Source organism: Glycine soja, chromosome 2 (genome assembly GCF_004193775.1).
Source record: "Glycine soja cultivar W05 chromosome 2, ASM419377v2, whole genome shotgun sequence".
In the NCBI taxonomy this organism is placed as follows: domain Eukaryota; kingdom Viridiplantae; phylum Streptophyta; class Magnoliopsida; order Fabales; family Fabaceae; genus Glycine; species Glycine soja.
This window is the reverse complement of record NC_041003.1, coordinates 528,496-550,938: the sequence shown is the minus strand read 5'-3', so window position 1 is coordinate 550,938 and position 22,443 is coordinate 528,496.

The following is a 22,443-nucleotide window of genomic DNA, read 5'->3' as shown; positions in this document are numbered from 1 at the left end:
CATTATTATAAGTTAAATTTGGACGGTTGTCAAACTGCTGGGTTTAACTGTATGAGAGTATGAGTATTTTTTGTCATTTCTTAGCTAAAACTACACACCTATGTGTGTACCTACACGAATTGTTCGTGCACGGACAAAGACACTATCAATAGACACGAAACAAGTAACGATAATGCACAGAATCAGATTGTGACCAAACCAAATCGATAGAATATATAGTAAGAAACATTAATAGTGATGGGCAATAATAACGAGTCATTGTTACTATCAAGTATGCTGGAAAGAATCCATTGTGTCTGCATCCTCATATCTGCAAGCTGGTTTGGGAATGTAGGAGAGATAGATACAATTTAACAACCAAAGGCCAGCCAGGACATGCATGTTATTAAGATTCAAAGAAGTAATCCTGACATGCTATTTTACCCTCCTTTTCTTTTTAACTAGTTATTAGTTTTTTACACGTATTATAACTATAGGATATCCCGTGCAAAAGAACACACATGCACGAAGCCTATGATCTGCTTGTTTAAGATCTAATTTAACTCGACTTATGGAACAAAAATGTTAAATTTAAGTTTTTTATAAAAAGAAATTAGTTAAATAGGTTAGATCATAACCTTTAGAAAAAAGCTTATTAAGTTCGAAGGACTAATTGTTTAATAATAGTATCTTCTTAATATATATATATATATATATTATTAATATGATATATAATATTATAAAATAACCCACCTCACTCCTGGTTCCTAATCTAAATAAGTATTCCCCGACCTAGGTGGGGGTGCTTTTCACGGGATGGAGTGACTTGGTTGCAACTTGCAAGAGAGGGGTGCTATTAGTCATTTTGTGATTCATGTTTTGGAAATTGCAAGGGAGAAGTGGCTTGGTTGGAACTTGCAATGGAGGAATGCTATTTGTTACATGTGTCAAATTTGATTTTAATAATAACATTTTAATTTGCTTATAAAAAATTTAAAACTAAAAACATGTGATTACAATTAATGAAACAGAAGAATGAGCAACATTGTAGCAAGAGTCAAATTGATTTGGCAAGAGGTAATATGCAGCAAAAAGAATGTGGTGATTGTTTTATTAAAATGTTTAGATTAGCTTTTAGAAGAAATGCAAAAAGTGTTATTTGATCACTTGACATGATTTAAGGCACTAACATTAAATATGCTATGCTCGTAAACTGGTTTATGGGTCAAATAGACTTATATAAAGGTCAGGTTAAACTTAAAAAATAAGTATGTCACAAGTAATAGGATTGAGCTTGGGTTTGTAGCTTGGGCTTATGTAAGGCTTGACTCATTTTCATGCCTAATTAGCAAAACAAGTGAAAGAAATAGAGAAGGAAGAAATGGAAATGATGGTAAATTGGATCCTAAATTGGAAGTATAAATTTTATTAGATAATGTGATAATAACAATATTTATATATCCTTTTTATGTAATATATATTTATTTTTTTAAATATTTATATATAAGATTCCTTATTATTATTTTATCTTGAGCCCCTAAAATGTCAAGACCGATCATAAGTGAAGTAATGATATTTTTTTATTTAATAGACAATATTTTGTATAATATGATATTTAGGGGTATGCATATTTATCTGACTCAACCCATAACAATTTTTTTTTTTTGCAAAACTAGTGGGTTCGAATGGGTTAACAATTAAGTCAGGTATTGAGAATGGGTTAGCATGGGTTATTATTGATGGGTTCAGTGTGTAGATTTGTAGTTGTTAGAACCAGAACCGAACTGAGACCAATAACTTAATGATTTTCTTTCCCTTATTACGCCCATTTATTGTGAAGTGAAGCCCAATATCCCTTATTCCTCATACATAACAGTTAAGGCCTAAGGCTCACCCTCGCTTTCTTCCTTCCCCTAAAACACCCTAGTCGTCATTCCCATCTCATCACTCTCCCCCTTCTTCCTCTTGTCTCTCTCACACCAGTGCCATCGCACCAATGTCTACCACCACCTTGTCTTCATCTCCTTTTCTAACCAATGTTGCCACCAACTCCCTCTTCCTCTTACATTGCTACTTTGCTATCTTCTAAGATCTAAGGAGGTTGTTCAATGGTGGTGTGAGAAGGTGGTGGCACCATAAATGGAGACAATTTTGCTCTCTTCCAGATCCAATGGTTGCTCATCTTTAAGGTCAATTACATAGCTCCATCAATGTTGTAAAAAAAAATGGATACCGTAAGTGGTGAAAAGTGAGAAAGATCGTCATTGATTGACTTGATGATGATGGTAATCCGTGTATACTGAATCAACTAACTTGCAATCCACATAAACCAATGAGTTGGACGGTCGGAGACGATAGGGATAACAACACCCATCGATTTGGCTCGATAAAGGATTTCTAACTTGAACCAAACTAGTGCACATCCCTAATGATATTATTTATTTTAAAATAAGGTTTAATATGTTTTTGGTCCCTAATTTTCTTTTTCCGAATTTCACTTATAGTCTGTAAACAAAATAATTGACCAGTCTTAGTTCTTATACTTTTCTTTCGTTGATATTTTTTGTCCTTGTTGTCAAATATCACTATTAAGTATTAAGTGATAATATGATAGTTGACAACTACTAATTATGAGTATATTTTGGGGCTAAATTATATAGGAATTTATAATTTTTCTCTCATAATTTTTCCTTTTTAAGAAAATAATTGTTAAATTAATATCATTTAAGTTTTTGTTATTAAAAGTGATGAATTTATGATGCTTAATGAGTAAAATAAAGCCCAAAAAAAGTAGAAATAATTAAGGAAAGTGAACTAATTAAGGAAAATATGACTAATTAAGAAAAACAAGCTAATTAAGGAGAGTATGAATAATTAAGGAAAATAAGCTAATTTAAGAAAGTAAAGGCGGGCTTAGTGCAAGAAGCTTTCTAATATGCACCTATAAAAGAGGAAGAGAGAAGAAGGAAAAGACACACAAAAATTTCAAAAGAATATAATTTTTTTTATAGAAGACAAAGGCTAAAAGAATGAGAAACAAGTATTGGGGGCTATTCCTTCCCTCCATTTTCTTTCTTATCTTTTTTTCCTTAACTAAATATTTTTCTCTTGCAATTATAATGTTTTCATGACAACGAGAGGCTAAATCTCCTTTGTTGGGAACTTGATAGTTAACTACTCTTGATATAATTTCTCTTCCTATCTATTTAATAATATTACTTTTGCATAATCATTTCTTGTGCTTAATATTATTACTTGTGTCTTGACCACTCATTTGCATAGTAAGTTTTAGGGATAGCGTTGTGAAACGCTATTTTCTAATAGGACTAGGAAATGATATTTAAATAAAGTCATCACTAGGGATAGGTTGAATTTTGGTTAGCATGTTATACATCTATATTCTAAATGTGATTTACTATTTTAGCTCTACAAAGGAATTTGGAAGAGAAAATTGATAAATTAGGCTCTTTCGTGTGGGGGACCAAAGTTAGAGTATACTAGTAGATACATGTATAAATTGAAATAATTATAAATAGAGAAAAATCATTAATATTACATCAAAGAGTAACTCTGTAGGCTAAGTTCCCAACATTCTTATATTCTGAATTTACTTCTACAATATTATGGTGTACTCTAATCTTTCTGTCTTTTAATTTAAATTTTTGTTTAATTTTTCTTCTTGTTTGATTTAATTTTCTATCAATTTAAATTATTATTTTTCTACAACCTTTCCAAATCTTGTTCTTAATCAAATATTCATCTATATAAGTATAAAAAAAGTTTTTGTGAATATGATACTCGAACTTTCATTTTAATTTTACAAATTAGTGCACTTGTCAATCCATCAACAATAATCACATTAGAAATCACATGAGTTGTCATGTCATTTACTAGTCTGACATAGCAACCACATCTAAATGTTTGAGACTTTTGATATATTATGTTTTTAATGCATAATCTTTTTACAAAATTTTCTTTTAATCCATTATTTTAGTACCTCCCATGCATTAAGTATTATCATTAAGTAATGATATCATAATCACATGACTTCCAATGTGAAGGACTAGTTTGATGTACTAGTCAAGTAGTAAAATATTGTTGGTTAAGAATATTTTCTAATAGTGTAAAGCGACTAGAAAAATGACTTGAAAAATTGGAAAAGGAATATATATTAAGCAAAAACTACAAATCAATACACTGAGAAAGGGATATGGTCAGATATTAATTATGGGATAGAGATTCAAACCTTTGTTCAATATATATTGTGAAAAATTAACCTGTTTCACTATATCTAGTGCTAACAATATAATTATACAATTAAGGAAGTTTAATTCAGTTAGTTGAACATGGTTAAACAGTATGTGTGAATTGTTCTAAACTCATAATACATGTCTTTAATTTTTATGAATAAAAAAATAATATAATTGTCCGTGTAGAAGGATTATTTTAAAGAAATAATAATAATTTTTTAAAAAATTACAGGAAAATAAAAGAAAAACAATGCAAATATTATTGAATATTTGAATGTCACCTTCAAATATGCAAAATAAATGAGGAAGGATGTATGAAGAATAACTTGGCTGGGTAAGGTGGGTCCAGTGTGTCATGTAAGCGTGTTGTGATTGTGTCCCTCTCACTGAGGTCTTTGTGTTTGTGTTATGGCCCTCACTCTCTGAACCCAACAATTACAAGAGAGACCCTGACAGATACGTTTTACCGTAACAAAATCTTCAGCCAGTCACTGAATCACTGCATTGCATTTATTCCTATTCAATGTGCCCCTTAACGCTTTGCCCTTTATTTTTATTTGATCTTAACATTCTCCCCTTTCACTTTTTTCTCCCCTAAAAGCTTCACACACCAACACCTTTCTTTTGTTCTTTATCCATTTCTTCCTTTTATGAAAATCTTTTTTGTTTTGTTTCTTCTATAGCTAGCCCCTCTTCCCTCTGCCATTTTGGATTTCTCATGCCACTACTTTACACAGTTTGCTACTACTAGTACTTGTCTCTTTAAGCCTCATTCATCATCCTTTGTCCCTTTGAATGTTAATGTTGTGGAGGGCAATGGAAACTATACAAACGGCAAGGAATATTTCCGTGGTCAAATATGTGGGGCTGTAAATGGGTTAATTGGTTGGTCACAATGGTGAAATAATTGGATAATGTTTGTACTTTTGTTTCTTTTAATGCCAACATTTTCGGCACTTACGCCCCCATGACATAAAACATTGCTCTACCTAGCTGGATCTTCCTAGTCAATTAGTGTTTCATTGAATTTTGGGCATAATTAGGGGACGAAAGTCTCTGTTTTTGGTGCAACTTTCCGCTTTGTGTTCTAGAGTAATTCGTCTTTATGTGATGCTGAATCTCACGAGAAATTGAAAGTTTTAATGCAATATATATATTTTTTTAAAAGGGTTAACTCTTTTTCAGTTATAAAATTTTAGGAAAATAGAGGATTTTTTAAGGGAAAAATAGAGGAGCTTTAAAGCTCTATAAACTGATAATTCCCTATAATAAATAGTTCTATAGACGAATTTCATCAAGATAATTAAGTTAGAAACCATGCATAGTCCAAAGCTAGTTAGAAATTCATTTTGAATGTCATTTGAACTCATTTCAGTTAATTTATAATTTATTCAATACTATTTTATATGTATATTTGACTAAAAATCTTTAATAAATTATTTTATGTTACTTTTATAATGTTTGGATTTATAATTTTCTATTTTTACCCTCAATGTTTTAAATAAATATTATCATTTAACATCTTTTTAAATATTGAACTATTTATTTTAATACATTTTCATTTTACACATTAAACTATTATAATTATTCAAATTATTTGTTTTAAATTTAATAAATATTCAATTTTTAGAAGAAAAAGTGAAAAACAAAGATAATGGTTCAAAATTAACTCAAATACATAAAATTAAAATTATAAAAAAAACATTTTTATGTCTATAACAGTTAAAATGTCTTGTACAAATTCATATATATATACATCTATTTATATCATTTTACACATAACAATTAGTTTAATTACTAATTTTACCAAATGTTTCTAATTCAATAATAAGTTAGTTTCATAATTTAAACTTACTTATCAGCTTTTTTTTGTCAAATATGACATTTGACATGATGTTATAATGTTATTTTGATTTATAGATTTTAATAATTTTAGAAAAAAATATAAAATTTACGAAAATAATTTTTAAATAAAATTAGGCTTAATAATTTTGGGTAATTATATTTTTTATTCTCATAATTTAGTTTAGAAGCAACGCTGGTATCCTAATTTTAATTATCTACATTTACTCCTTATAGATATTCAATTGTTCATACTAAGTTCCTCACCTAAAAATTCTATCCAATAATTAACAGAAAGTCATAAATATAACATAGGTGTGATGCATAAGTATTTTTAAAATTAGGGTTCGATGTATATTTCATTTGTATAAAATAAGAGTATATTAAATATAACAAAAGCCATTATATATATATATATATATATATATATATATATATATATATATATATATATATATATATATATATATATATATATTCCTTTACCAACGCATACAAGTCAATGATATGTACTAATAACACCTCTATTATGTTTTTATTAAATATTGGATAAAATTTGGAGTGACTGACATATAATTTGAATAATTGAAAAACTATAAGGATTAAATGTGAATTATTGATCAGACTTGCTTTAAGGACATTTGAAATCCTTGTAATTTTTTACCATATTGAGGCACAACTTGTGCTATTAATAATATTCTTTGCTTAGAAAAAAATGAGTTATTAAAATCAATAAAACTAAAACCGCACATAGGCTAGTATTGACACAAAGAATGCAATTAAGTTTAATAATTTATATTAATATTTTAATATGAAAAATTCAAATTTAAAATATTTTATAATTGAATAATCTACCCTTATAAACTTGAGCTTTCATTTTTTTTTTTATATATAAACTTGAGTTTTCATTATTATTAACAAGTGGTTGTTCAAGAGACAATAAATTCAAATCCTGTAAATAAGTAATAAGTTGCTCAAATCCTTACTCTTACAAAGAAAATCTTATTAGTATTTTTTTATTTTTAATCAATTATCTAACAAAAATTATATTTTTAAAAATCACTACTCAATATTAACAAAACATTTTATCAATTAAATTGAGGTTAATTATTTTCTAAAATTAAAATATCAAATTAACAATTAATTTTTATATTTCAATGTACATTTTTATTATCATTATACTATTTCTATTGTTAAATATTATATATATATATATATATATATATATATATATATATATATATATATATATATCATTGTACATGTATTTGAAAATATCTTCATTATCTATAAGGAATTTGTTAACAAATCTATATTAGTTATTAGGAGTGGCGTGTTTCATATATAGTTACACCCCCAAAAAAGTTTCTATATTATATATAATTCTTTTAAAATATATTACCACTTTTCTCATAATATCTCTTAAATTTTAATTAATTTGTAGTTTTAAACTTTTAAAACAATCTACATTGAATCTTCCAAAAAATCATCTAAATTTGATCCGTGAAAAGAGAAATATAATTAGTCTGCCCTGCCATGCTAGTCGCTAGATATATATAAAAAAAAGGCATTCAAGGAAAGTATGGGCTCTAACATTGCAAGGTTTTTGTGATGACTGATGCCATCATAATGAAATATAAAAGTAATCATCATAATAACCATATTATGTCAATGTGAATTTTCACTCTGAAAAATGCTATATCCTGTGAACATTAGTAAGCAACAAAAGTTCCTTATGTACACACGGACATACGAAGTACAGAATTCGAATCCCTTGGTTGATCTTTGAACTTTAATACAAAAGAAGTACTACCATGATTGAAGCCAGGGCCTTCATGAATTCGAATTTATGCCAACCACAGAATATGGAGTGCTATTAAATTATCAACACACTCAGCAGCTTCTACAAGCAGAGAGACATGTGGTCACTTGAGTCAGAGGAGCTAGCAATGTGATCATATAGAATGGATTAAAGTGGTGGGGTGCATTGCATATATAGGTTGGTCCAACGTCATAATAAACTCGTTTTCATCATTAACACAAAGGCACTACTACGTTTAGCTAAAGAGAATAGTCGTTGGAGTCTATCAGTACCTTTTCATAATCCCTATGCAAATTCTTCCTAAGCCCAAAATTCTGGCTTTAGAGCCTGATGGAACCTTCAACTGCATATGCATATTCTTCAGTTAATTAGTGCTTTCAATTTCATGATCCCATTAGATAAACCTGATGGGACCTTCAATTACTTGTGATATATATATATATATTCAAGGTTTTAAATTATATTTTAATGACAATCACAATTGTCATCTCGTCATGATTATTGATATTACGAGAAATTATAAATAAACGTAACTAATAACACTTTCAGTTACTTGGATGCAATTATATATATCAAGATTTTAATTGCACTTTACTCACAATCATAGTCATATTTTCATCGTGATCTTTGATATTACAAAATAATTACAAACAAATCTATCTGTTGCGTTCCAAATTACGACCAAAATCTTGACATCACGGTCAAAAGTCTGATCACGAACTATTTTTTAAAACCTTAATTGATATATATCCATTAAGAAACTTCAATTCACTTAATATTATATAGTTTTAAAATAAAATTTAACGTATTATCAGCGTTTATAATACATCTATTGCTTCGAAAGATTGTAAAGGGGAGGATAAACCTTTTGTTTATTTACCAAAGTTGTATGAGATTTATACAAGGTACCATTTCTTATGCGAATAATACGTTGTTATTGGTTGGCAGTGCTGCAATTAATATCCAGTAATGATTCGAAAGTTGAAGGATATATGATGAGATGGGGCAGGGGCTGCAACAACCGTGCAAAAAAAAAAAAAGGAGATTCAGTATTTGGACTAGAAGGTTGTGTCTGAATTTAACAGTAACAACTATTTCCATATGTGCGAAATTATGTAAGGCCATGATTCTATTTGACCAAGAATATAGTATAATTTGATATCTACAATCTATTGATTAGTTACCACATGTCTTTGTTGCTTCTAAGACAAGTGCAAATTGGACAAGAGCTTGCTTCCGCACGGAGAAAAAAAAAGCAAGGAATTCCTCAAGTGTGGTCACCATCATTTTCCTTTTCAACAAACCCAATTGGCCATTTTTTATAGGTCAAAACTACAGTATATGGACCTAAGCTTCTAATTGGGTGATTAATTAGCAAAATGTGAAGCATTAATAAAAATGTATAATATGATGGGACAGAACTACATATATGTATGTGAGCAAGCAAGGGACAAGATTAATTGGAGAATGATTCCCTCTCTTGTTATAGGAAACAACTCATTTCATATGGATGACATGGAGGCCTAGTACTGTTCAAAGATGGTGAAACAACAACCCAATTGAGCAAATATCAAGTTTCAATCCTTGTTCAAGTTTCAAATACGGTTTAAGTGGAATATTTGATTAGGAGCACCAGCACAACAAATGTGTATACACAACGGGGGACTTAATTTGACTTGAAGATGACATATCAATCACAATGTGCTTGACGCATGCATAAAGTTGGTTTTCAACAATTTCCTATTCTTGTACTAGATTAATTACATGGTAATTTAACAATAAGAGTGGCTTTAACAGGAAAAAAACTGGAACAAGGAAAGGTAAAAGGGAATAGGGTAAAAAATAATTATGGTTTGAATTGAATGTGTAGTTTTGGAATTATGTTTTAGCTAAGAAGAAATAAAATTTACTCTACGAGATGAAAGAATCTTATTTATGTTATTTATCTTTCTAATTACTATTTCAGTAAAAGGTTTTTTTTATAGAATATTCAATATCAGATCAATTACTAAATATTTAATAAGGAATTGCAAAATGTAGTGGAATTCTTGTTATTAATGTTCGGATTTTTTAAAATTCAAATCCAAACGTGCAATTTTTATAGATGAAAAATAAAAATGAGTTAATTTAAAGATTTTTATCTAATAAAGAATTTAACGTAAGATCTTTTACCTTTTCTTTTCAAAATAAAAAAATTGCACTAGTTTCAATCACTGGAAGAGATCTCTCATAGGAATTCGACAACATTGTAAAACTGGGGTGGTGAAAAAGTTATTTTCTTATGATCTAAAAAATGATGTTTAATTTAAAATAATAAGGTACAGAGTCCTATAAATTCCTTTTAATTTAATAACATTGTAATTGATTATAATTGTTAAAAAATTGTGCATATCGTCATGAAATATGCTTCATGGAAGGGAGTGGAAGATTTTGTTTAGGAGGTAACCCTTTCTAGATTCAACAATGGGGAAGAGAATGAATAATCATCATAACCCTAAATCTTTGCGACATGTTACTCACGGGGGCATGCTTTTGCTAACAAAAGATTCCATAGAAGCTAACACCATACTAAAAGTGAATATAATAATCAAAACACACACTTACCTAAATTAGGAATTGGTTTAGTCTTTAATTATATGTATAAATAATTGATATCATTGTTTTCATCCATAGTGGGATGGACCTACGTCGGCGTGTATTTTCTTTTGGCTATAATCGATAGGAAAAATCTTATTAATATTAACCAACAATGAGATAGGATATCCCATTTCATAAAATAAAAAACTGATAGAAAGAAAAAAATATTTAGACTTTATATTATATTCACATCTAAAAGTAAAATAATATAATTAAATAAAATATAAAATAAAAATGTAAATTCTTTTTTATGTCTATGTAAATTATATGTTGTTTCTTTTATAGATTTTATTGAATTAATTGATTTATTCCTTTTGTTATTACTACTATTTTTTATCCAACATATTACGTTTTTACACATGGTGTTAATTTTTATCTTTTCTGATTTAATGAAAAGTCAAACTGCATGGGATTCGAGCAAAATTGGAACATAATGAAGCACAAAAGATAGACACATGTGGTTCCAAGTTCCAAAGTCCATTTGAGAATCAGTCACTTGAATTGAAAAGGAATAAACATGGGAAAAAATAGTTCAAATTGAATATCGATTAATAGTATATATCACATTATCCGTATCACGTAAATAAAATTTACACAAATAAAAGGGACGCTTTTTAAGCTTTGCCGTGAACAATCAAAGTTGTTAGACACAACGCTAAAGCAATCATATAAAGGGTCCCAAGAGAGTATCTCTCTTAATTTTTTTGAAACAAAAAGAAAGCTAGAATCGGTTCAAATTTTGAAAGAACGCCCTATTCTTTCAAGATGAAATTAAATTGACGTAAAGAAAGGAAAGGGTTTGTATGTAGAGAAACCCATGAATGGAAACAAAAAAAGCCCCATCAATAATTCACTCACGAATTCAAAGTGAGAGGGAGGGAGAGACATATTATTAAATACTAAATGACTAAAGGGTTGCAAAATGCAAAGGGAGTATTCTACACCACAATTTTCCTTATTGGTGTACACATATAGCAATTATCTTAAGTGAAGTGGACCTAGGGAAATGACAAAGGGTATGGTTGAACTTGAAATGTTGAATATATCAAACATAGTTTTGGGGAGTCACTAACTAGCTACTTTGGATGTGAATTGATACTACTTTGTGGCTATATATATGACTGCCTATAATAATAATGGTGGGACGTACGCCGCCGAATGAGGAAGCGCCGTATATATATCATGAGTGATGGTGGAGGGTGGTAGTTGCACTTAGCAGATGGAGTTATGTTATTTATGATATGGGTCAAGTTTTGCTACTTGCAAATTAGGATGCCCAGATTTGAGTCACAAACTTTTCAATCATGTGTTTAGTTTTATGGTACAAAATTGATTTCTAGCACTATAATATTTGCTATTATAATGGATTAAAATATTTATTGTAAATTGACGGCTTATAAATGTTTCATTGTTTTTATGTAATAATAATTCTATCCATAAATGTAAACCCATGAATTCGAGAGTAATATAATGGATTTAGCTGTCACTAATTTGACCGCCAATAGTACTAATAGTACTAAGGGAAAACTGTTGATAATTGATGAGTACAAATAGAATGTGTAAACAATTACAATGGATACACCATCTGTATTATAGTGAGCTATTTTACAGTTGATCAAATCCACTAAAATATATAGACGATAATTCTGTTGATAATACAGTGCGTTTTCTCACTATAAAAAACTCATTGTAATACATTGGGTTTAATTTTGGTAATTATATATATTTTTATTAAAATTTATTTATTTACAAAATTATCAATATTTGGATATATTCATTAATTTCAAACACATAATTTAAAAGTATCTGTTTAAACAGAAAATTAATCCATAACAAAATATTTAATTTTCATCTAAACATGAGTCATAACACTTCATAGTAGAGCTACTAAGTCATAGTACAAATCCGTATATAATTGCTACTAAGTAATAAAAAAAACCATAAAAGTGTTACTATGAAGTATAAAAAACCATAAAAGTATGATACAAAGTCATAATACCAAAAAAACCATAAAAGTGTCATGTCTCTAATGACTAGGTATGTATTAATAATTATTATCAAAATATTCTTCAATAGTGACGACTACTGGATTAAAGATATTTGATGAGGTCACTAACACTTGTTGTAAGTTCCCTAATGATGTTAAATATATTCTCGATCTTGTATCTTTTGATATTGTTCCTAATGTTCCTTCATTTGTTCCTCAATTTTTGGAAATCTTTCATTTGCTCATGAATTTGTTCAACAAATTCTAGAAAAATGTCTTGAGTACTCCTACAAGATGCTCCTGACATCAAGATTAGTGATTTCACACTAGGCCTATAATGGGAGGACATGTCTCAAGACTTGTCTCCAACAACATCACCCCACAATTTAACTCTTGATGTAAGGTTAATGGCCTATGTCCCACTACTAAGCCTTCCTACAATTTCTTCATAAAATCTCCCTAATTAAATGAAAAACAGCCAAAGTTAATTTTTTTATTGAAAAATTAAATAATTTATATAACATGTTAACTAACGTATATAAGCTTGTTCACTATACCAAAAAAAAAAAAAAAGTTTGTACAAAAATACTTACATAGGTTTGATCTGATCTCTTATCCACCCAGGTGTTATCCTTTTTCTTAACGTGTGTTTCCTTAAACGTCTCATCTATGTAAACAGGTCTACCAAACTTATGAGTACAAAATATTTATATATATAACTATGTCATGTAAAAATCATAGAACACACACTCTTACTGTTAGGGCGGTTCATATATGGTTCAGTAGACTAATTTTCATTGAAGATGGCATCTTATTGCGTAGAATAGAGGGGAGATATAAAATGAAACAAAACTAGACATTATGTAGTGCACCAGGAAGCATAACATTGGGGGAAATTTTGCTGTTTAAAAGAGTTAAACCATAACATATCACAGAGAATATAATAGCGTAACTATTTTTCTTTTTATCATTTTCTAACATTACCCTACACCACATCCTAGTGCCAAGGATATGTAGCAACTAGGGATGGTAAAGTATGTCCGGACTTTATGGGTATTCATAAAAATACTCACAAGCGAAACTAATAAAATATTATATATATAATTAATATATATGTTACAAAATAGGAGTATATATATAATTTCTTTTGAAAAATAATTATATTTTTTATGATAATACTTTAAGTCTTTAATCGCTAACAATATCACTATTAGAGATTAGAAAATACTAAATCTTTAATTAGAGTTTTTGTTAAGTGATTAAAATATTAATTTTAATGGTTAAATAATTATCTTTGTATTTAATTATTTATAACTTATGTTTAGAAGAATCAATATTATGTTTGTTTCAATTAAATTATTTCTATTGATTTATTATTATTAATCTTATACATAAGTAAAATGTGAATCATAAGTATGGGTCTATAGGTACCTACCTAGTAGGTACAAAGAAAGATTAAAATTATTATCTATGCAGATATAAAATTCAGTACAAATATTATTTTTAAACATAAATATGAAAATAAATATTATAAAATTTTACCCATTATTGTTCTAATAGCAACATATAACAATAAAGATAGAGTGCATGACTAAAATAATATTTCTGATCCAGCATTGTAGAAAATACTTTTGTAGTAGTTAATGTTTGCTATAATCGTATTGTAATTAATTAATGAAACTATAAAATAAACTGGGTGAAGGAAGATCAATCATAATCTCTTCCCTTTTAATCAATTACAAGCTTGTTGAAACTTAATATTTTTTCTTAATTGTTACCTTGCATGGCCATTGGGATCGACTATGATTCAAGAAAAATAATAAAATAGAATATTTCTGATCACATCAACTTCATAATATTTGTAAAACCATTGGCATCTCAATTCAAATAACAATGACGGAATGTTCCAATGGAAGATAAGAAACAATTCACACTCCAAAATTACTGAAGTAAAGAGAGACTCACAAAAGTCACCCGTTTTTCCAACCTAAGGTCATTCCTTCTTTTTATATCAAAACAGTTCTCTAAACACATGAACTGAACTATTGTTTAACAGTTCGATTTATATAAATGTTGTATAACAACTGAAGAATAATGCTAAAACAAAAAGAAAGCTCACAATCTTTTTTAGGTGAAGTGATAATAAAGGTAATTAAAGGGGAAAATAAAGATACATTATTATTATTATTATTATTATTATTATTATTATTATTATTATTATTATTATTATTATTATTATTATTATAATATTCAAATTCAAATTTAAATTGAATCATATTTTATGTTAAGTTACATTTTTTTGTTAAAATTTAAATAAATTGTATTAATTATTATTTTTATGAGTATGCTATTACTTCAATTTTTAATTTTTTTTTGTGTTCTAACAAATCTTATCATTATTAAAATATTACTGTTGTAATTATTCAATTATCTTCATATTTAAATCAAATTAAATATGATATTATATTTATAGATTAATTTGATTCATTAGAAAATATAATAAAGTAATTTTAATTTATATAATTAGATTATTGTAATATATAAAAACTCCGTGCATTTGCAGAGGTTATAAAATGCTTGTTATGAGATATATTCATATATTGGGTTCAGTTTAGTTATAGTTAATAGTATTTAAGTCTCTAAACAAATCATATTACTAGAGAGAAGAGACAATAATCCAAAATATATCAAGAAAAGAAATAAGAGTGAAAGAGATGACTGTCCTAGGATTTGAGATGGGGCATGATGGATTTAAGTTAGAATTTTGTGATCTAATTTGAGGACCACGTCATAATCTTGTTTCAGTGTTGAGGCTACTACCTAACTTAATGATAGGTCTAATAATTCAAAGCTAGGCTGCCATGCACTGTTCAAGTTGAATTTGGGATGGGATCCATTTTTGTATTCATTATTCAACTTAAATGTTCATATAAAACCAATGGCGTAAATAAAGGCTGTGAACTGTTATCCTTGTCTTTTCTTCTCCAACATAATATGTAGCCTTTTTTAGTCAATAGTATGTAGTTTTGAGAATTGAAACAAACACCCCATTTTTTTAAGGCCATGGGAACTGCTCTCCCCACTTCCATTTCTGCCATTCTCAGCCCGCTTTTTTATAATTTTCTTATTCTTAAAATATCAGGAAACACAATTTTCTTGATCAAAATATACAATGGAAGGGTGAAAATAAGTGCCCTAGAGCAAGTTAGAGCTTTTAAAATGGGTCACTATGATCCGTTGAGCCCAACCCACTGTATATACATATCAATCTAATTCGGATTATTTAAGGTTAAATTTTGAAAATATCAATCCGACCCATCATAAGTTGACTCATTAGCCCACCTAAAATTAAAAAAAATATATTTTAAAAAATTTAACATAAAATCAACTTTTTAGAAAAATAAATTGGAATAAATTAAAAAAATATTAGTTAAATTAAATCGTTCAATACATATACATCACACCTACAACAACACATATTATTACAAGCTAAAATTATAATAATAAATATTTAAAAAAATAATAAACATTTCATGTTTACATAATAGTCTAGAATAAAATAATCTTAAACAAAATACTAAATAAAAAAAATTAAATTCTATCACTTTAAACTTTAAAATCTTAAAACAATATTAAAAAATACTAAAAAAATCTATGACGGGCAAGTCTTAAATCAATACTAAAGGTTAATTGTTAGATGAAGAGCCTACATTAAAAACAGGTAACAAAACATGCTAGATTGTCGGTAAGAAGATTATGTCCCAATGTGTACTATTTTTTTGGTACAGTATCAATAAAAAGACAAGAAAACAACTAAGTTAATAAATTAGTGTCACGCTAGATATCTTGTCAAACCATCATGGCAACTTCTTGATGAGATTTTATGATCATGTCGGGATAAATGAGCTATCTTGTGTGTTGAGATTTTAGCTCTGCTACTACACAAAACCAGCATCGCAGCACAAAGAAACATATACAAGCCAAATGATAGCATATGCATATTTGCACCCAAAATGTTCACCTATCCTGAACCCAATTTATAATACCAATTATTCTGGCTAAAACATTTAATAAAGCTGCCTAATCTCTTAGCATATCAGCAATGCAAGATATGTTTAAAAATCATGAACTGTGCACCAAGAGACCATGCACAAAATCCTAACCCAAAATACAGGAATTTCACTCCAACCAAATCCACTAAATAACTGCATACTGTCATAAAATCTTAGCCCCTTTATTCTTTCAAAAACAACAAAAAAATGTATGAAGAGAAATTGCTCGAAGATAGAGGTCAACATTCCCGAAATGACACGAAGAATAGATAAGGAAAATAATATTAAAAAGTTGGGCATTGGAGGGAAGTACCAGAAAGGATAAAAATTAATTTGGATAGGAAAAGACAGCTAGATTGATCGCATGTGAAATGATACAAAACACAAAGCACTAACACGAGTTTATACTTAGTGTAGTACACCTATTAATCTATTAAAAGTTTGTAACACCAAAGCAAATAAACTTTTTTCCAGCTTTTTTTTTTTAATTTTTTATAGGCAAATGAAAAAGTATATCTATATATATAAAAAAAAGAGTGCCGCATAAGGAATGTTGCAACAGATATAAAACAAATTTGGTGGTTTACTTTTCATATGCAATTTGAATACGTGCATTCTGTAATTGTAGTTCTTTTACTGTCTCTGTGACACAAAATTCCATCAAGTCAAAGGAGCCGAAAAGGAATGCGTTTCTTTCAAGCAATCTTTTTACTAAGCAGGTGCCATATATCATTTGCTCTTGCATCAGTAACAAGCTAGAATTCTAATTAGTTTCTTTAATTCTCCTGTACAAACACATAAATTTAGGATTTTCAGTAGTAACCACTCTACTGAAACTCTGAAGCATGGTCCAATAATGACACTGCACCACATATTACGGAAGATAGTGTTTTCTTCGGCCATACACCATAGTAACTATCTTCCAAAAAGCCAACATCCCTATCATATGCATGTCTGATGTCAAACACTAATAATCATACTTAATTTTCTAGCAAAATAAACTTAATTAACTACCTTCTCAAATTATTATTTTTCTTATGCAAGGATGCCTATCTAAGACGTTGTTACCATGATGACAGGGAAGGAAAAGAATAAAAATATACTCTTTGGAGAGATACAGGGAAAGGATGGATATACAATTAAATAAAAAAACTAAATGAAACTAACATAAATGGAAACAACAACTATATTAAAAATAGCATAAAACATAACAACAGACACTGGTGTCCATTTATTTTGATTAAAAATGCAGCTATGTTGACGGCAGAAAAAAAAGAAGAAGCAGATTACAAGCTCATACAACTTGATCAGATAGACATATGTAGCTTGCATACTTAACTGAAGGCAAATATACTATACAAAATTAGAATAAAAAAGGGAAAAGGTTTACTTCTAATACTAGCATAAGCAGCTTTAACTATATGATGCCAATATTTGAACCAAATTAGCATTGCTAGAAAACAACAAGGGGATTAAATGCACTATGTGAACTATTCCCACGTAGACACAATACCTTAGGAGGGATTTGTTCCTTTTCAGGATAGGCAACATAATCTGATACCAAAGCTTCAATGCTATCATCAGAAGCTTTCTGTATTAATTAGAAGAAACACTATGGACATTAATTCCACAATATATGAAACTAACAAAAAACATCAACAAAACAAGTCCTACAAGTTTACCACTTCAAATTACAAAATATATTGTACTTTGAAATATAAAAACTAGCTAACCAACAATAACATCATATATAATCCCTACCACTGCCACAAGATTACTACATATGTATCTAAAACTAGACATTCTAAATTCTATCAAACACCATTTTTGTTTAAATTAAACAATATCCACAAACTTCTTCATCGTTGACTGAGAATTCATAGTGAAAAAGCAATGGCAAAGGTCGCTATTATGTCATCTTCAGACAATCCTTCTATTTTATCCAACATTGAGGTAACACTTTATCTTTCCTTTCAGTTGTACGCATCTTTCTCATGCATAAAACAAGAAGTCAGTTGTTGGATATTTAATTTGAACAGTTCCAGCGTAATAACACTCACCCAACTTGTTCATTGAAGTCATTATACTATGAAAAACATCATCATTAATTGTACTTCACCCTTTCCCCCCTTCGCTTTCCACCTTTATATGTAGTAGTATCACTTTGTGATTGATCTATTGGCCTAAAATCTTGATCAGTAGTCTGATTGGATCTTGTTTCTGGTAGTTTTGATTCAAAGCTATATTCATCTCCATCCATCCAGACTCACTTTCTTGCATTGTTTGATAAAACTCCTTCATCATTGATATACAAATCTGTACGTGCTCTATATATGTCTACAGATCGAACACCTCTTTCTCCAGTGTACGTAGGGTTCGGTGTATGTGCTATCATTGGTTACAGTTCTACCCAAGAATAGTATTGGATGCCAAGTCTGTTTGTTAAAAGTAATCTGATCTGTGTTTTTAGTAATGAGATTTAGCCAAAGTTAAGGCTTGCTCAATGGAGTTAAGTTCTCGTATCTTCATGCCCTCATATTTGCATGAGGAGTATCTTGTGACAATATGCATGTTGGTGGTTGCTGCTGTATGCATGACCATTTTTTTGGGATCCATTTTGTGAGGATTTACTTTGCATTGCCAAGTAATATAAACACATGACTAAGAACAATGAGCATTTCACTCTCCATTTTTTTTCTCCCACTCAAACAACTCACTCTCTATACCATTTGAATTTCCACTCCAACATCCATATATTTCCATACTTTATAACACTAAGATCCTAAAGCTTCCTTATCAACCAATAGCCTCCATTTGAAAAGTTCCAAGTCGTTGACTCCTAGCCCTCCTTTAATTTTTTTGCCTTCTCCCAATTTATACAAGCCATTTTCCCCAGCCCTTACCATTTTCCCGTACGAATTGTTTGCTTTTGGATATTTTTTGAGAATGTATAAGTTTGAAGCTTTAAAAAGAGAAAAAAAGTACACTAGAAGACAAGAGAGAACATATTAAAGGATAATGATAAGATCTGTCACTTTTCTAATGATAAATCACTTTTGAGCAAGTAATATTCAGCATGGTACACATAAAAAAACTATAATTTGACTTTAGTTTAATTGTTAAATATTATTAGTGAATTTTTTTTATATTTTCAATAAATTAAAAATTATTGTTGATATAACTTTTAAGTTAATTATTAAAAGTTAATAAATACATACCACATATATGATGATTTTAATTGGATAACAATATAAAATTATTTTATAACATTAATGTATAATCTATTTTCTTATTTTAGTTTCTAAATTTTGAGTTCCAATTTTATATATAAGAAGTTTGATAAAAAAAAAAGGATGAAATACATTTTGGTCCCTTTAAAATGACTAAAATTCAGTTTTAGTTCGTTCAAATCTTTTTTGTCCGTTTTAAATTTCTCTAATTTTGAAATGTAAGTTTTTTGTTTAAAAAATTATTTAAACCATTTTTTTACTCATATGTAAACTGTTATCTAAAAAAATTTAAGACCAAAAGTTACACACTTCAAATTTGGAGAGATAAAAAACGTACATTGTTACTACAAAGATCATTGTTGGCCCCCTCATTTGGAGGAGATTGTTGGCCCCTTCCAAAGTAGTTTCATACCTGGAAGAAGAACCTCAGACAACACGATCATTCTCCAAGAGGTGGTCCATTCAATGAGGAAATCCAAGAGAAGGAAGGGTGATGTTGTCTACAAGATTGACTTAGAAAAAGCCTACGATTATATATCAGTTGGAGGCATCTGGAATCTTGTCTATTACGATTAATCTGATTATGCATTGTGTCTCATCTTCCTCCTTGTCCTTGTTGTTGTGGAATGGTGAGAAGTTGCCCTCATTTCTTCCTTCGAGAGGCTATCTCCTTACTTTTTTGGCATATGGATGGAAAAGCTTTCTTTGGCTATCAATAAGAAAGTGTCTGCTACTCGGCTTCTTATTTCAATGGCTTCTAACGATCCAACTATCGCTCATCTTCTTTTTTTTTTTGGATGATTTCCCCATCTTCATGAAGGCAAAATCATTCCAAGCTAGACTGTTTTCCAGTATCTTAGACTCTTTTGCCAAGACTCGATTCTGAAGGTGAATGATAAAAAATCTAGGGCATTTTACTCATCTAGGGTCCCTTCCCAAAAACATCTGAAGAATGTGAAGGTCACGAACATCAAGATCACCCTAGTTTTTGATAGATACCTTGGCTTTCGCATGTTGCATAAACAAACTTCTGTGGCTGATTTTAACTTTATCCTGGATAATCCGAGGACAAATTTGACCTCTTAGAAGCATCGATTGTTGAATAAAGCAGGTAGGCTTATTGTGGCCAATTCTTCAGTCTTAGCCTTATTCTGTCATATTAATTGTATGCAGTTGACTTGGTCTCTTGATCGAGTATCTTTGTAAGAGCACTGACAAGACATCTCAGGGTTTCCTTTGTAAAGGGCATAAAGATAAAGGCCTCCATTTTGTGGCTTAGAACAAAGTCACTGGACCAAAAAATTTGGTGGCTTGGGTCTTAGAAAGGCTAGGGATACAGATACTTCTCTTATAGGCAAATCAGTTTGGGACATGGTGAATCAGCCGAATAAGCTCTGGGTTGAAGTTGTCAGGAACAAGTATTGCAAAAACAACCCTTTCTTGCATTTGGAGAAAAAGAAAGGTTCGCCTTTTTGAGCTGCTTTATGCAAAACGAAGAAGATTTTGAAGGAGGGTTTCACCTGGCTCCAAGAGGGGCCTTTATGTGGCAAAGTTGACTTTGTAAATATTCAAGACACAAACCTCAAAATCAGGGATGTGTTTCGGGATAATTCTTGGCAGCTTCAACACTTGGCCTCTTTTATTCCCAAAAATATTATGCATGTTGTACAAAGAATCACCTGGGTTCTGAATGATCATGTCCATGATATGGTTATTTGGAAGGGTAATCTAAATGGGAGCTATACTGCTAAATCGAGTTACCCATGGCTGCTCAAGAATAGGTTTGGAGATCAACTAACCTATGTCTGGAATTGGATTTGGAGACTAAAGGCCTCGAAGAAGATTAAGTTCCTCTATTGGTTGCTTCCTCACAACTCAGTTCTCATTCTCCAACAACTCTACCACAGAGGTATTGCCCAATCTGGTAATTGCTTATGTTGTCTTCGGCAAGAGGATACTTTCCTCCACTATTTCAGGGATTGTGAGTCACCTAAGCACCTTTGGTCGAGGCTTGGTTTTCTTCTTGACAACCTTCAGCTTCAAAAGGACCCATTGATTTGGTTGAAGGAGGAAGCTATGGGCTCGAGGCAAGCTCATTTCCTAACAGACATTTGGAGCATTTGACGATCAATTCAAGGAACTCATTTTTCTTTGATCATAAGCATACTACCATTCACCTTGCTGAGGTGATTATTGTGTGCTTCCATTTTGATATGGAGCAAGAGCCAAGGCAAACACTGGTAGATGGCAATAGACCAGGCCAATGTGGTCAAGCTGGATTTGGAGATAAAGATTGGATTTCAAGGTTCAATGGGAGTTTGGGAGATGCATAAACAACAATTCACAAAGGCTTGCGTCAACTACCCCAAGTCACCTGCTACTCGGATTTCTTACAAGCTGTGACCTTGATCCATACCAACAATATTAATGTTACTCATCACTATACTACCCTAATTTTCAACATCAGGGGCATGCTTAGTCACCAATGGTGTGCATGTATTGCCCACACCCTCTGGGAAGGAAATCAATGTGAGGATTTCTTTGCAATAAAAGGGGATGAGAAGGATGTTGTTATTGCCATTTATGTCTTCCCCCCATCAACGATCAACTTGCTTCTCCTTGCTGATGCTGTTGAGATAGATTT